Here is a 5,815-nt window from a genome sequence, read left to right on the forward strand (position 1 = left end):
ATTATTATTATTATTATTGTAGTATGCTCTTTTAAGGTCTTCAGGGAATAGTCCGAGAAGGGCAATAGCTGGGTCAAATGGTGGTTCCATTCCCAGCTTTCCCAGGAATCTCCATACTGCTTTCCATATTGGCCGCACCAATTTGCAGTCCCACCAGCAATGTACAAGTGTACCCTTTTCCCCACATCCTCGCCAGCACTTGTTGTTGTTTGACTTCATAATGGCTGCCAATCTTACTGGAGTGAAATGGTATCTTAGGGTGGTTTTGATTTGCATTTCTCTGACTGCTAGAGATGATGAGCATTTTTTCATGTACTTGTTGATTGACTGTATGTCCTCCTCTGAGAAGTGTCTGTTCAGGTCTTTGGCCCATTTGTTGATTGGGTTATTTGTTTTCTTATTGTTTAATTTTTTGAGTTCTTTGTATACTCTGGATATTAGGGCGTACTACAAGGATACTGCCACATCGATGTTCATAGCAGCACAATTCACAATAGCTAGACTGTGGAACCAACCCCAATGCCCCTCAATAGATGAATGGATAAAAAAAATGTGGCATTTATACACAATGGAGTACTACACAGCACTAAGAAATGACAAAATCATGGAATTTGCAGGGAAATGGATGGCATTAGAGCAGATTATGCTAAGTGAAGCTAGCCAATCCCTAAAAAACAAATGCCAAATGTCTTCTTTGATATAATGAGAGCAACTAAGAACAGAGCAGGGAGGAAGAGCAGGAGGAAAAGATTAACATTAAACAGAGTCATGAGGTGGGAGGGAAAGGGAGAGAAAAGGGAAATTGCATGGAAATGGAAGGAGACCCTCATTGTTTTACAAAATTACATATAAGAGGTTATGAGGGGAATGGGAAAAAAATAAGGAGAGAAATGAATTACAGTAGATGGGGTACAGAGAGAAGATGGGAGGGGAGGGGAGGGGGGATAGTAGAGGATAGGAAAGGTGGCAGAATACAACAGTTACTATTATGGCATTATGTAAAAATGTGGATGTGTAACCGATGTGATTCTGCAATCTTGGTAATGTTTTGAATAACCAATAAAAAATAAATTTAAAAAAAGAGAAAAATAAATAAATAAAATAAATAAATTTTAAAAATAATAATTATTATTATTATTTTGGTACTGAGGATTGAACCCCAGGGTGATTGACCACTGAGCCACATTCCCAGCCCCTTTTACTTATTATTTTGAGTCAGGTCTGGCTAAGTTAGTTACTTAGGGTCTCTCTAAGTTGCTAAGGCTGGCCTTGAATTTGTCATCCTCCTGCTTCAGCCACCTAGGTGCTGGGAAGACAGGCATGTGCCTCCACGCTCAGCCTCTAAATTGTTCTTGTTGTATATTTTGGTCATAGCAACACATGGTATTTCTCCATAGGGGTATACAAATGGCAAATATGTATGTGAAATAATGAAAGCTGCCCACCATCATTAGTTGTTAGGAAAATGCAAATTAAATCCAACAGGAGATAACATTACACATTCATTAGTGAAGCTATTATTAATAAAATCAACTACAACAAAGGCAAATAAGTGTTAAAGAGAATATGGAGACACTTGAGTAAGTACTTGTGCACTGCTGATGGGAATCTAAAACGGTGCAGCCACTGTGAAAAATGGATGGTGGCTTCTGGGGGAAAAAAAACAGATAAAAAATTGCCATATGATCATCAATTCCATTTCTAGGTAGATACCCCAAAGAAACAAAAATGAGGTTTTAAAGAGACATTAGCACACCCTTGTTCATAGCTGCATTATACAAAATAGCTAAAATGTAGAAGCAATGCAGGTGTCCATCAGTGGATGAATGGATTAGCAAAATGTGGTATTGCCATATGTTAAATTCCTTAGAAAGTAAGGAAATTCTGACACATGCTGCAACATGGGTGAGCCTTGCCGACTTCATGCTGAGCAAAGGAGTCGATCACAAAAGTACAGATACCACAGGACTCAGCTGACACGGGATGCCTACAGTGGTTAAGTTCATGGAGATGGAAAGTGGAATGGTGGTTTCCAGGGTCTGGTGGAAAGGGAGAATGGAGAGTTAGTACTTAATGGGTATGAAATTTGGGGTTGGAAAGATGAAAAACATCCTGGAAATGGATGGTGCTGATGGTCCAGTGCATGGTGAATGTGCTTAATTCCACCACACACTTAAAAATGATTGAAATAATAAAGTTTGTTATATATATTTTACATAAATCTAAATATTTCTTTAAACTGAAAATATTTATGAAATTTTTTATATATTTTTATTTGTTCTAATTAGTTATTCATGATAGTAGAATGCATTTTGTCATATTGTACACAAATGGAGCACAACTTCTCATTCTTCTGGCTGTACATGGTACAAAAATCACTCCAGTAGTGTAATCATACATGTATATAGGGTAATAATGTCTGTATCTTTCTTTTTTTAAAAAATAATTCAGTAGTGTAATCATACATGTATATAGGGTAATAATGGCTGAATCTTTCTTTTTTAAAAAAATATTTTGTGTTGTAGTTGGACAAAATATGTTTATTTTATTTACTTCTATGCAGTGTTGAGGATCAAACCCAGGGCCTCACATGTGCCAGGTGTATGCTTTACTGCTAAGCCACAACCCCAGCCCCTTTCTGTATCTTTCTACCTTCCCATCTCCACAACTCCACCTTTCCTTTCAACTCCTTCTTTCCCCTTTACACGAACCAAAGTTTCTCCATTCTTCCCTATTCTCCAGTTCCACTACGGATCAGCATCCACTTATCAGAGAACACATTTGACTTTGGTTTGGGGCGGTTGGCTTATTTCACTTTGCATGATATTTTCTGGTTCCATCCATTTACCTGCAAATTCCATAATTTCATTCTTATTTAAGGCTGAGTAATATACCATTGTGTATATGTACCACATTTAGTTTATCCACTCATATATTGAAGGGCATCTAGGTTGGTTCCATAGTTCAGCTATTGTGAATTGAACTGCTAGAATATTATTTTTTAAATTTTTATTTTAATTTTTTAGTTGTTGATAGACCTTTATTTATTTATCTTTTTTTATTTATATGTGGTGCTGAGAACCGAACACAGTGCCTCAAACATGATAGGCAAGTACGCTACCACTGAGCCGCAGCTCCAGCCCCTAGAATATTTATTTATTTATTTTTGAGAATTTTTAATATTTATTTTTAGTTATCGTCGGACACAACATCTTCATTTGTATGTGGTGCTGAGGATCGAACCCGGGCCGCACGCATGCCAGGCGGGCACTCTACCGCTTGAGCCACATCCCCAGCCCCAAATATTTATTTTTAATAAAGGAGTTCTTTCATATTCCAGATAAAAAGTACTTATCAGATACATGTTTTGCAAAAAGTTCTCCTACTCTGGATTTCCACTTCTCATTCATTTTATTTTATGCTTCATAGTTTATATATGCATTCTATGTATCTTCTCTAGCATATATCAAATAATATATTTCAAAGGAAAGCAAAAAGAAACTTAAACAGCAAAACAATTGCAGAAGCTCTTAGGAAGAAAAACAATGAACCTAGATGGGAACCTGAGCCCAGCTGCATCATACTTTCATCATTGGCTCTGAACATTTGAAGACCCTGAAGCAAGGTCTTCAGTGTTGTGAGTAAAAGTGAATTTCAACTCAGAACTCCTCATCCAACTTATTTATCCATAAAACGAGGGGGCAGGATAGAAACATTTTCGGACCCACATACTGTGGAAGAACAGATAATGTCTAGCAAATACTTATTCCCTTCCCCTGACCTCCCAGGGAGGACCGTGCTTCCTTGCCCATTGGCACTGGGCTTAGTCATGTGACTTGCATTGGCTAATAAAATGTAAGCAAATGTGACAGCTAGCAGAGGCTTGAGCTAAGCCTGATGGGGACTTAGGCTGACTCTCACCAGAAGAGGTATCTATCGGGGCTGGGGATGTGACCAGTGGTGTGGGTCCTTGGTAGAGCACTTCCCCAGCATGCCTGAGTCCAGGGAAGGCAACGCAGGGGCAGAGAGGAGGAGAGGAGAGGTGAGGAGAAGGGGAGTGGAGGGGAGGGGAGAGAAGGGGGTGGGAGGGGAGAGGAGAGATGTTCCTCAGGTAGTCGCTGGTTCAAGCTGAATAAGGGACCAATGGAACAGGGCTTGTGTCCATCAAGCTGAGAGTCAAGTCCAGCCCAAATCAGATGTGTCATCCGAACCTCCCCCAAACTGCAGATATGTGAGGGAAAACTAAACAGTCATTTCACCACTGAGTTTTGTGATGGTTTGTCATATAGCAAAACCAAAGAAATGCGGACTCAGAATTTTAGCTCCCACAGACCCTTTCTTTGAAAGTTACTTGGGGATTTGAAATGACAAAAAGAGGGACACAGGGCATGTAGGCAACCGAAGACTCAATTGTCAAGAGAAGATCCAGATGATGGTGGCCTGGGGTTTCACCAGGAGCAGTGAGAGGATGGTGTGAGAGGGAGGCATCCAGAAAAGGGACCCGGCAGGCTTCAGTGTAACCTTCAGATTTTGGAAGTGCTGAGAGGTGTAATAAAGGAAGAGAATGCAACAGACAAGGAAAAGTAATTTGAAACTCTAAGGGGAAAAAATAAAAACTGAATAAAGAAAAATGTGGTGCTTCCCAAATTGACTCTACGGTGGTAAGAATTTTATAATCTTTATAAAGAAAAGTATTGATGGAGCTTCATCTTTAGAATCAGGCTATAGATAAAGGACTGAAAGCTTTCTTCTAATTGCAGATGATTAGAAACACTGCCAACCTTGACCAGGTAAAAGCTGGGAGGCAGAGCCAGAAGGCAAGGTGAGAGGAATGAAGGTTTTCACCTTCCCTCTGGGCAGAAGCTTCTGGGATAGAAGGACAAATAATACAATTGTAAGTACTATTTTTACACCTACAAAAGTGACCAACAGAGGTTCTGAAAATAGTAACTGGGAGTGAGAAAGGATGTAGAAGGATGGGGTGGTGAGTCAGCTTCTCAGATCATGGACAGGCAACAGTCGTGCAATGCATAAGGACCTGTAGGTCAATGACATACCACATGTATGACAGTGCTGAAAAATTCCTATCTCCTTGTAACATCACAAGAATGAATTTCTCAAGTGTTTGTGATGCTGGTATAAACAAACTTGTGCTACAGTCATATAAAAGTACAGCTCTTACAATCACATAGAGTGTTGGCTATGATGATAAATTACATGTATTTTTATACTACTTTTTTTTGGTACTGGGGATTGAACCCAGGGACACTTTATCACTTAGCTATCTCCACAGTCCTTTTTATTTTTATTTTATGTTTTTATTTAGAAATAGGGTCTCACTAAGTTGTTGAGGCTGGCTCAAACTTATGATCCTCTTGTCTCAGCCTCCCAAATCACTAGAGCACTTGGGATTACAGGTGTGCACTGCTATGCCTAGCTTAAACTATGCTTTTAATCAGTATTTTAGATGCAAACCCCTACTATTTAAAAAAAATGCTGAAGAACATTTCACTGTAAAAGAATATGCTATCTGCTGGCACAGTGGCACATGCCTTTAATACCAGGGGCTCATGAGGCTGAGGCAGAAGGATTGCAAGTTCAAAGCCAGCCTCAGGCATTAAGCAACTCAGTGAGACCCTATCTCTAAATAAAATACAAAATTGGGCTGGGGATGTAGCTCAGTGTTTCAGTGCCCCAAGTTCAGACCCTGGTATCCCACCTCCAAAAAAAAAAAAGAATATGCTATTTTAGGAAAGTAACACACACCTATAATCCCAGTGACTTATGGGTAAGTCAGGATTATTGAGAGTTTAAG

This window comes from Callospermophilus lateralis, chromosome 3, assembly GCF_048772815.1.
Source record: "Callospermophilus lateralis isolate mCalLat2 chromosome 3, mCalLat2.hap1, whole genome shotgun sequence".
Lineage (NCBI taxonomy): Eukaryota > Metazoa > Chordata > Mammalia > Rodentia > Sciuridae > Callospermophilus > Callospermophilus lateralis.